The sequence below is a fragment of the Theropithecus gelada genome, chromosome 2 (genome assembly GCF_003255815.1).
Source record: "Theropithecus gelada isolate Dixy chromosome 2, Tgel_1.0, whole genome shotgun sequence".
Lineage (NCBI taxonomy): Eukaryota > Metazoa > Chordata > Mammalia > Primates > Cercopithecidae > Theropithecus > Theropithecus gelada.
The window spans coordinates 26,916,426-26,929,144 of record NC_037669.1 but is presented as its reverse complement, the minus strand read 5'-3'; positions in this window follow the sequence as shown (position 1 = coordinate 26,929,144).

The following is a 12,719-nucleotide window of genomic DNA, read 5'->3' as shown; positions in this document are numbered from 1 at the left end:
GTCAGGAGTTTAAGACCAGCTTGGCTAACGTGGTGAAGCCCCATCTCTACTAAAAATACAAAAATTAGCCGGGTGTGGTGGGGTACGCTTGTAATCCCAGATGCCTGGGAAGCTGAGGCGGGAGAATTGCTTGAACCCCGGAGGTGGAGGTTTCAGTGAACTGAGATGGTGCCACTGCACTCCAGCCTGGGTGACAGAGTGAGACTCTGTCTCAAAAATAATAATAATCATCATCATCATTAATTTAAAAATAAATAAATAATAATACCCAGCTACAGTATTGTTTCATTTCTGACTTCTCTGATTCTGTTTATGGGTCTTCCCCACACAAATGGCACCTACTGTAGCAGGACGAGCCACAGACAAAACCTCTCAGACGCCGAGTTGTAGAAGGAAGGGCTTTATTCAGCTGGGAGCATCGGCAAGTTACTGCCTTAAAATCCGAGCTCCCCAAGTGCATAATTTCTTTCCATTTTAAGGGCTCACAACAGTAAAGATTTCACATGAAAGGATCGTGATTGATTTGAGCGATCAGGAGGTATGAATCAGGGGCTGCATGCACCGGTGGTCAGAGTGAAACAGAACAGAGCAGGGAGTTTCATGATGTTCTTTTATCCAGTGCCGGGAATCTATGGATAACGCTGGTTTCTAAGTCATGAGTTGATTTTTAACTACTACGTTTAGGCCAGGCAGGCCCAGGCCCAGTTTTGGGCCTGGCGCTGGGCTGCCTGTCTTTGGTTTCACTACCTTGTTTTTTCTTAAAACAGGTACTGAGTATAAAACAATATAAAACAATATGAGAGCGTTTCTCTCTTTCCTCACTACTCTTGGCTTGTCATCTTTCTACATTTCCCAGGGAGAAAAAAATGTAGTTTCATGGTTTTGATGAGGTGCAGGACACACTACCCCAACATATTTTAAACTGAAGGAATCTGAGAAAACCGTAGAAGCAGAAAGGTCTCTCTGACCTTCCCCTACCCTTCTGCCCTGAAGCAAGTCAGGAAACCTCCAAAGGATATTCTGACCTTCCACTGAAGCAGGCCATAAGACCCTGAGGTGAGAGGGCCGCTCTCTATACCTGGAGGAAAGGAACATCTTTACGTCAGAAGACAAAGCATCACAGAGAAGAATCTGAACAAACAGACCTCGCTAAGTTTCTTGCTATTTAGTACCATTAGCACGTACCCTTTTTGATCTATCCTATTTTTCCATGACTAATTAAACCTACTATACAAAACACTTAGGTTCAACTGTTTCTTCAGGCCTTCATTTCCTTATGAAGGCTCCCATACTTTGTAAAACTTACATTAAATAAATCTGTGTGCTCTTCTCTTGTTAATCCGTCTTGTTACAGGAGCCTCTGCTAGGAACATAGGATGAATGAGAAAAATATGTATTTCCTTCTCTACAATTTCAGGAAATCATAGTCCTTGATTAGTGACAGACACAGTTATCATTTATACTTGCATGGTACAGTTGATTTGTTCCTTAATGAAGATGAACCCACTAGACAACAGAAGACAAAAAAATTGACAGCTTTCGACTTGTGTGCTTCTTTTCAAAATTACATTATCTTTTTTTTTTTTTTTTTGAGACGGAGCCTCACTCTGTCGCCCAGGCTGGAGTGCAGTGGCCGGATCTCAGCTCACTGCAAGCTCCACCTCCCGGGTTCACGCCATTCTCCTGCCTCAGCCTCCGGAGCAGCTGGGACTACAGGCGCCTGCCACCTCGCCCGGCTGGTTTTTTGTATTTTTTAGTAGAGACGGGGTTTCACCGGATTAGCCAGGATGGTCTCGATCTCCTGACCTTGTGATCCGCCCGTCTCGGCCTCCCAAAGTGCTGGGATTACAGGCTTGAGCCACCGCACCCGGCCTAAAATTACATTATCTTATCTTAATTGTGTCTTTCTTTGAATTTTCTTTAGTGGTTTTACCCTAAATCTATTAGCCTAAATAAGAAATTATTTAATTGTAATTGTTTTTAAATTCAACAAAATGATATCAGTCTCATAAAACTTCTTATTCATTTAATATTAATATTAATGAACTGCATTTTATCTAGATTATTATGGGTAGTTATAGTTTATTTATTTTCACAGCTGTATAATATTGCATTATTTGGATATACCAAAACTTTGACTCCATTCTCCTTTGAGTAGACAGTTTTAATTTTTACAGTTGTACTCGATTACATACCTTATTTCCTAGAATATACATCTCCTGGTTCACATTGGCAGGGGTTTCTCACACATATCTATGGTCAGAAGTGTTGGGTCATAGAGTATGTGTGTTTTCAAATTTTCTCAACAATGCCACACCACTTTCTGTCAGCACCATGGAAAAGATCTTGTTTGTTTTGCCTGTTTATCTAAGTAAAGCTCAGCTTTAATCAGGATCTCTAATCTCTCCCAAAGTGATACAGGAGGATAAAAAAACTTTAACTCCAGTAACTTTTCTTGATATTACATATCATTATTGCCTACTTTTTTGGGTTAATTTTCTTAGATGTGTCTTCTACATTACTCATAGTAGCAGGGCAGGGTACTACTGGTCAGGAGTATACATTCAAATCCTGGGTCTACTATTTGCCAGCTGTAATTTCTTAAACAAGTTATTTAGTCATTCTTGGCCTAGTTTCACCATCTATAAGTGAGGATATTTCTTAAACAAGTTATTTAGTCATTTTTTGGCCTGGTTTCACCATCTGTAAGTGAGGATATTAGTAGTAACTATATATATAGTTATATAAACTCTATGTAGTTTATATAGTTTGTATATATATTATTATTATATATATTGTATATTGTATATATATTATTATATAATAATAATATATATACAAACTATATGGGGTTTATTATATATTATATATAATACATATATAGAGTTATATATAATACATATACAGACAGTATATTTTATATATATAAACTATATAGAATCTGAACAATTAGGCCTCATATTATACATATATAATATATATATGTACACACACAACTGTATATAAAGCCTAATATATATAAACTATAGCTCGAGACCAGCTATATAGTTTATATATATAGCTTATATATCTATATAGAATGTATATATATAAACTATATAGAGTTTATATCTATTAGGCTTTATACACAGTTGTGTGTGTGTGTATATATATTTATTATATATGTATAATACGAGGCCTAATTGTTCAGATTCTTCTCTGTAATGCTTTGCCTTCAGCAATAAGAATGTCCCTTTCCTTTAGGTATAGAGAGGGTCCCTCTCACTTGAGGTCTTATAACTTGCTTCAGTGGAGGGTCAGAAAAATCTTCCCAGATTTCATGACTTGCTTTAGAGAGGAAGGGTGGAGGAAGGTCAAAGAGACCTTTCTGCTTCTGCAGTTTTCTCATATTAAAATATTTGGGGTAGCGTGTCCTGCATCTTTTCAAAACCATGAGACTACGTTTCTCTCTCTCTCTTTCTCACATTCCCTAAAGCACTTGAAAGAATTTCTAGCACATAGCTATACATGAATTGTCACTTTTTAATATTTTGTTTGTTCCTGCTCTTTATTCTTAGGTTAGTGATTATGATCACCGCTTTGGACAATACTTGAGATTTACTTGTGCTTACTGATTTCTCTGCTTATCATTATTTCTTGCATCCTCCTCCTTCATTAGCGTAAATTTCTCAGCTTCTCTCTGAATTATCTTCTAATCATTTCTTTAATAAGCATTTGTGGTGGTAATTTTTTAAAAAACTAAAAATGTTTTTCTTTTGCTTTGCTTCTGAATGATGATTTAGCTAAGCTTGAATTTTAGGTTGAATATTTTAATTCAGCACTTGAGATTCATTGTTTCCTCTACCACTGTTAATGAGCCGCTTTCTAACAGTCTGTTTTTGTTTGCTTGAAGATGACCTGTCTTTTTTCTTTGGGCACTTTTAGGATGTTTTGTTAGTTTTTGTGTTATCTCAAAATATTATGCTTTATATATGTTCTTTAATACAAGACTTAGTTGTTTTTAAATTAATTGTGGATATTTTTCAACCATTTGTCTTTTTTCATGAACTAGTTTATCACCTATTTCCTGTAATGTAGCATTTAGTTCCATGGTTTTAGTCACTGCGGAAACTGGAATCCAGAGGTTAAATGCTTTTTCTAACATCAACATTAAAAAAGTAAGTATCTACAATGAATTAATAGATGAGTATCTTAGTAACAATGATAATAATAGTAGTTATTATTATTATATTATCACTGCTAAAATGGACTTCTTTTTCTGAGTGCAGAAGCCCAAGATTGATCTTTATCTCATTAAATGCTAAGTCAGACAGAAAAGGTATTTGTAAAATGAGATTCTCTTGGAAAAACAGATCTATCGAATGTTATAAGATATTGCACTACTTCTGGGACTAGCTTGCTGGTTATAATCTTCCAGTAGCAGATTGTGGAGAGCTTTTTGGGAGGTTCCAGGAGGGAGATCCAGTAGCTTTCTCTAAGTTTATATGTGTCTGCAAGCTCTGGCTAGAGTCTTGTGGATGTTCATCAATGACATGGTTAGAATCTGAAGAGGAAAATCTTATCCAGGAGATAGGGGTGGGCTCTAAATGCAATTACATGTATTCTTATAACTGAGAGGCATAGGGAGTTTTGTAAGAGAAGAAGAGAAGAGGAGACATAACATAACCAGGGAGTGATGTGGCCACAAGTCAAGGAATGCCTGGATCCACCAGAAACTAGGAGAAGCAAGAAACAGATCCTTCCTTGGAGTCTTCAAAAGGAGCATGGCTCTGTAGACATTTTGGTTTAGTACTTCTGGGTTTCAGAACTGTGATAGAATAAATTTCTGTTATTTTAGTTCACCAAGTTTGAAGTAATTTGTTATAGCAGCTATGAATAAATTTCTGTTATTTTAGTTCACCAAGTTTGAAGTAATTTGTTATAGCAGCTGTAGTAAACTAATACATACCCATCAGAGACACTCTATGTTAAATATTTGGGAGCCAAGATTTATTTCTTCTGGAATTTTCCAGTGTTTCACCATTACTCTTGATGTTACTGCTGCAATCTGGCACTGCTGAGCCTAGCAAATCAGATGGAAATGGAATGGGGAGAAACCACACTAAGGGGCTGGACAGTGGGTCTGTGGGCTCTGCCATGAGACAGACGAGGAAGCTGGGTTGGCATGAGTAGAGGCACCTGTAGCCCACATTGGCACAAGGGCAAAGAGGGCTATTCCATTGAGTAGCCAGAAGTTTGGTATTTAAAAGATGAGCTGAATTGGGGACTAGAGCAGATAGGTGGTTGTCATAGAGAAGAGGAATGGGGCCAGGCATGGTGGCTCCCACCTGTAATCACAGCACTTTGGGAGGCCGAAGTCAGCAGATCACTTGAGGTTAGAAGTTTGAGACCAGCCTGGCCAATATGGCGAAACCCCATTTCTACTAAAAATACAAAAAATTTAGCTGGGCATGGTGGCGAATGCCTGTAGTCCCAGCTACTCAGGAGGCTGAAGCACGAGAATCACTTGAACCTGAGTGGCAGAAGTTGCAGTGAGTTGAGATCGTGCCACTGCATTCCAGCCTGGGTGACAGAGCGAGACTGTGTCTCAATAAAAAATAATAAAATAAAATAAAATAAATATAAAAATAAAAATAAAAAAAAGAAATGGGGTCCAAGTCAGTGCAGTCACATTTTGTTCTGTTGTTTCCACAAGGTGTTGTCCTTTTAATTGACACGGATTTCTATTTGGAGACTCTCATAACCTTCCCTGAAGGCACTTTTCAGACTCTCACAGTTATATATCAGAGGAGAAAAAAATTGTCAGCTGCTTCTTTAGCCGGGGAAGTAGTTACATGGGTGATTGTTATTGTGTGATTGTGTCTTATATGATTTTATAAATAATCATATATATCTTATGATTATGCAGTGTATTTTTAAAATGTCTTCTACTAGTCAAGGAGTTACAATTGAAATAGACAATAACTGTTCTTCCTTTTAGAAAAATAGCCCATGCCCTTAACTAGATCGCTATGTGTGCAGCTTCTGTTTGTGTCATGTTTGCCAGCAAATCTAAATGAGTAATATTGAATAATAATATCCTACACCCCACTGAAGATCCCAGATGTGGATTGACACTTCTCCAATTTCTGATATTGGAAGCTCTCCTTGGCCCACTTCTATAGTTATTAGGACAGGATCCCAGATTGGCTTCAAGTGAGCATCGTGTGGAGCCAATTTACAAACCATGCGCATAATTTAGCTACCTAGTCAAGCTGATTTTCATGGGTAAGCTGCACTGTTTTTCTAGAAGAGTATTAGGGTATCTTGACCGTGATACATGCAGCACATCCTGGGGTGAATGCCCATGAATAAATGTGGCTCTAATCATACTTTTAATGTGAAAGAAAACTATCATGTAACATAACTTCTAGTAGATGTTCAATACATAATAGTTCATTCTGATAGTCATTGACAAATCTGTCAGAGGGGTCAGAATATTTTCAGGGTGGAAAGGATATAAATAACTAAGCATGTTCCAGGATTTTTGGGATAACCTGTTGAACACTGGCATTTTTTTTTCCAAGATGTAACCAAGAAGGCTATGCTGAACCTATGTGAGTTCGGCCTGCCTTTCATGGCAAAGCTTTCAAACAGATGCATAGACTTTGGTGAGACACATCAAGGTGTTCCTAGAGGTATGTTATTGTCCTGTTTTTTCATGGAAAGCTTCAATTCTTTCCAACATCTCCAGTCGTGGTCATCCATCTATGCTTGGAGATCTCCACAGGTATCGCACCACTCTTATTTCCACAGCTGAAAAGTTTGCTCTCCCTTTCATGGATATAAGTCCTTTGATTTATTATCTCATACATTCCATGGGTCAGAATTCAGACACATCTTAGCTGGACCTTCAGCTCAGGGTCTCACGAGGCTACCCACCAGGTGTTAGCCAGGATATACGCCTTCTGGAGCTTGGGATTCTCTGCTATACTCACACAGTTGCCAGCATTCAGAGCCCTGCAGCTGGAGGCCTTGACGACCCTGCTTCCTTGCTGACTGTCCATGGGGACCACTCTCAGCCCTTGGAGGTATCCCATTGCTCTTTGCCACAGGCCATCTCACAACATGGCAGCTCACTTCTTCCAGACATTACTTTTCAGATGTTTGCATCTCCATATTTCTTTCTATTTTCTTTTTTGCAATTCCGTCTAGATGTATATTGGATTTTCATATTTTGTTCTCCTTGTCTCTTAACTCCTTTTATTATTTTTCTATCTCATTACCTCTCTAGGCTGCATATTAGGCAATTTTTTCATACCCATCTTGCAAGTAATTATGTCTTCAGCTGGGTTTAACGCTTATTTTTTTAACCTATTGACTGAGTTCTTAATGTAAACGACTATGTTTTTTATTTCTAAATATTATATATATTTTTTTCTGTTCCCAAGGTTTCCTGGCCTCCTGGTTGTTAAATGATGAAGGACAAACCCTTTAGTATAGCAGGAAAGCCCATTCAACCCCCTGACAAAGACTCCAGTTAGTTAGGCTCCTCTGAGCCCTCTTTTTGACTAGACTTCACCCTTGGACTCTGTCCTGGGGTCACTTAGTTCAGGTTTTTTTGTTGTTGTTTGTTTGTTTTTGGGGTGTTTTTTTTTTTTTTTTTGAGATGGAGTCTCACTCTGTCGCCCAGGCTGCAGTGCAGTGGCATGATCTCAGCTCACTGCAACCTCCACCTCCCAGGTTCAAGCAATTCTCCTGCCTCAGCCTCCTGAGTAGCTGGGACTACCGGCACCCACCATCACGCCTAGCTAATTTTTGTATTTTTAGTAGAGACGGGGTTCCACCATATTGGCCAGGCTAGTCTCGAACTCCTGACCTTGTGATCCACCTGCCTTGGCCCCACAAAGTGCTGGGATTACAGGTGTGAGCCACTGTGCCCAGCCCTTAGTTCAGTTTTAGTAAGGTTCCTACTGGGTCAGTTTATCAAGACTTTCCCACCCTTGATATCTGATCAAATTCCTATTTCCTTACCCTCAATACCTGAACACCTTGTCTTGCCTTCTGCAAGAATCCTTGTGAGCTGGTTTAACCAGAATCCCCTTTACCCCTGATGTTTTCTCTTTGTAATTTTTTATGCACATGCCCGCGGGATGATCTTTGGCTGTAAATCCCCATTTGTTCTTGTTGTATTCAGAATGGAGTTCAATTCTGTTACTTTTTCCCTATTGCAATACTTTTGGAATAAAATCTATCTTTGCTGCTTTAACTTCTGTCCAGCTCTGGTTTCCTTTGATATCCCTTCCCAATTTGTTTCTTTTGCACTTCAAGATTGTTTAGGACGTCGTATCCTAAGTCCTCCCTGTTCTTTATATACGCCATGCTTTTGAACATCACTACACCTTTACATTTGCTGTTCTCTTTGATGGAGATACCTTCCTCTTCTTTCTACTTATTGAACTCCTGTTCTTCCTTTAAGACCCACCTCTAAACCCTTTCTTCATCAACTTTTCCCTGACTCCTCTTCCGTTCTGTGCTTCCATAACACCATATAAAGAACACTTTTTACATTGTACTTTAGTTATTAGTCATTTTTCTATTTCTTCCACTAAATTGTGACTACAACAACAATACCGACCATGTCTTATTCACCTGTGTATTTCTGTCCTTTCCATTTAGTATCTGGCCCATAGTAGATATCCCGTAGATTTCCTTTGTTGTTAGAGAATAAAAATAAGTTACTAAAATTTTTATACACGACTAAATACAGAGTATAATTAAGTAGTTAATTGTATTCTGTATTCTGTATATCCTAACACATTATACAGAGATAAATCTCTAGGATAAAAGTATTTGTAAATGAAATTGAAAATTGGACCGCAACTTCTTATTTTCCAAGTTGCTAGATCTTACTTTTGATAAATTATCAATCATTCTTATCAGCTTTGTATCTGATCCATGACAAAATAGGAAATAATCTTTGAGTCAATATTTAATGCATTGCAGGGTTTACTATATTTAAAATAACCCTGGTATAAATCCTTTTATAAACTTGAGAGGGTTATAATACAAATAATTACTCCAAATTATACCTTCAGAATTTCTCAGACTGTGGATATGTTATAATAGCAAATGAACATATTCACTCATTTCTTGTCAAAACTAACTGGAAACATTTTTTTGCAATGATTGATATATGAGGACATTGAAACCCTAGTCAGTAGTTGAGACATTTCTAATTTTAGGTCACAGATTTTTCACTTATTGAAAATACTTACTGGTTGTTCACTGCTTTTCTTCTTGGGGGCAACTTATATCAAATTGCATGACTCGAAGTTTGTTCAGGTTGAGAAATAGTGTACTTATGGTCAAAATATCTTCTCTTGTCTCTGCAGCCTGTGTTTTATTTTTCTTTCTCTTTATTTACATTATCTTTCAGATTCAATACTAAATCCGATGTCATTAAAGCAAAATTTTCTAAACAAATTTTAGAGAACTGAAGCAATTTTGTTGAAAGATTAGCTGCTGCTAACACTTAAAGTGTGAGCTGTCTGTGCATCTTATATAGTCATTTGAATACATTAAAATTTTGAATATCTAACAAGGAATGATTTAGTAAATTTTACATTAATAAAATAAATGTTAATTAACAGACAATACTTAAAATGACTTCAGAATGTGCATGCTAATGTCAGCTCTTGGAAACAACAGTAAAAGCTGAATCATAAAAATGAGTCCTCAGGGTAGCTGCTTTTATGTAAACTGACCTCCCGAATGTATGAGAAATAGGAAGCATTGCTTCTTAGCTAAAATTTAATAAAATGGTCACGGAAATGTCTTTCTGTGAAAAGGTGAGTTCTTAGGCTGTTTGGGCAAAGAGAATTCAAGGAAATGAACTCATCACTGCTGCTGCTGCTTGTCAAAATTTCATTGAAATGAATATAGTTCTCTTATCAAAATAAACATGACATGAATTCCAGAGCTCACTGTTCCTATCTTTGCTGTTGGAGGTGCTGTTGGATTTTCTTGCAGCTATAAATGATGCTGAACAAATGTAGGCTAGAATCTAATGAATTGTATGCCGAGCAATCACAGAACCTGCCTGCTTTTCACTATCATCCTATTTATGGAGGGATTTTTATTTTACAAAGCTATTGATACAGAAAAGTCTATAGAATTCACGATGTTTGATGAAGGCTGGCAGGAAAGTCTATCTTTTGGAGCACTGTACCCTCCAGTTTCTGTATCTTTGTTTCCTTTGAAGATGTGAGAAATTATATAGAAGGGGTGCTATAAGGTAAGCTGATGGTAGTGCTAGATTATATTTAGAGGTATTTACTGAAGCACAAAGCTACCGGTGAAAGCCCCAGTGACTTATCACTCAGTAAAAAGGTGAAGTCACAGCTTTTAGCTCTGAAGACACTGATGCAAGATATGAAACGAAACAACTTACCCTTTTCAGGGAGAGTGTTCATATTTACCAGAAAGAACAAAAGCCTAAAATACTAAGCTATTTGACTCAAAAAGGACTCAAAGCTCCAAGTCTTTGTTCAAAGTGCTTGTTCACTGTAAAACCATTCCCGTGACTGTTTCTTTTTAATTTTTCATATTTTATTTCAATAGGTTTTTGTGGAATAGGTGGGGTTTGGTTACATGAGTAAGCTCTTCAGTGGTGATTCCTGATAGTTTGGTACACCCATCAGTCGAGCAGAGTACACTGTACCCAATGTGTAATTTTCATCCCTTGCCACCCCCGCCCTTTCCCCTGAGTCCCCAAATTCCAATGCATTATTCTTATTTGTAAGAGGCCAATAACTCAAATGATTTGATAAAAATCTTTTTGTGTACTCATCTTAGAAACATAGACTAAAACTTGTTTCCAATGTATTACTTCGCGATGTTTTAAACAATGCTTCAGAAATATTTTATTTGGTGGCCATATGGAACCTGACAGTGATTTGCATCTAAGGAGACTTATTTAAAAACTGTTCGTTTGCATGTAGAATAATTTAAGGGGGTCAGATTAAAGAGAGTTCCACACTTACGTTACTTCCATCCATTGTTTCAAGTCACAATTCAACCTTAGTTTCTGTTTTAGTTTTCTGTTTTCAATTAATAACACATAGAGCCAACTAGGCATGAGGCACTATAAGGTAAGCGAAATGGAAAGAAAGTGATTCTGCCTTTGAGGAAGTGCGATCTAACTGGGAAGAGAAGTCACAAATAATTGACTTTCTTGCTTGGTGTGTAAAATATGGTAAAGCTGGGCACATGGTTTATAGGAGTGCTGAGGGGTATTATAATGACCATTAATTCACTAACCCCGTTGGTTTTCAATATTTGGAAAATCATTAGGCAAGCTGCAGATGAGGTGCATATAACAATAGTATTTTGAACTATTAGTTGTGTGGTTCTTAATTTAGTATTTGCTAGTTTTAAAATACTTATCCACACTGCTAGACCAAGCATCAATGCTGTCCCTCTGTTTTTGTTTTTCTAAAGATTGAAATTGGTGTAAGTAATGAGACAGCAACATTTCAAAGAAGCATACATGGGACATTTTACCAGAGTTCATGAGAGTTGAGAATAATGTTGGTAGAAACCATTTTTGAATTAAGTACATTCATTGGTAAGTGTTCTTTTTTTTTTTTTAAATTAATAGATTGGAAACTAGCATTTATGAAGTTAGCTATTTGAGAATTTTTCTGACTATCCACTACTTTAGGAAGACCCTGTAAAAAGTAGAAAAAATAAGATAGAACAGAACTACATTTGTATACCTTCTACAAATGACTTTGCTTACAAAACTCATTGGATAACTAATGCCAACGACTCATAGCTTTGAAATGAGCTCATTACTCTATTTTCAACATATTCCTTCTAATTACATGGTAAGGCATAGTCAGTGTAACCCTAAGGACAACAGCAGAATCATAGGTATACATATACTACCTGAATTTATGTCTAGGGACTAGATGTAAAATTATCCAGTATAAATTATTGTGGTCAGTATGTTTTGAGCAACCCAGAAAAGCTTTAATAAACTGCAGGAATTCAGTTGCTTTCAACCAACATGAGGGCAAAATGCACAGGCAAAATTTCTAGGACTTACGAAAGGGGACTATCCAAATCCTGTAGTTATAATATTTGATAATGAAGAAAAATGCTTTGAATATGATGGAAGAAGAAGGTAGGTATCACTTTTCTCCTATTATATTCTTGCTTAAATCAAGTTTGTTTGAGAGAATGATTTTTGGGTTGAGATGAATTTTATTTATAGTTGAAATTTTTCAGGATTAAAAAAACGGCCTTTAAAGAAAATACATACTTGATGCTAAGACTAAAACAACAACAAATAAATATCTCAGTTCTAGTTCAGGTTAATTATTTTTCTATAATTATCCATATCACTCAAGTTAATTTATTTTTCTCTAAGAAATGATTATTGAATATCTATGGACTCTCTTTCTTAGTTGGGTTTTGGGCTTATTTCCACTGCAAGATTATTTTTTATGAAAAATGTTTTGAAATTAGCTCCTTATGATCTGTAAACTATCTGACTTATAACATATAAAGCAGCCACATAGGTTAAATAAAATTTTAGTGTATATATATTTGTATGAATCATTAAGAAGAAAGTCGAATTTTAAGATTTTTATAGTTAACATCATAATGCTTTAAAAATCTTTGAATTATAGCTCATAAAGATATTCCCTTATACTTATGAAATCTCTAAAACT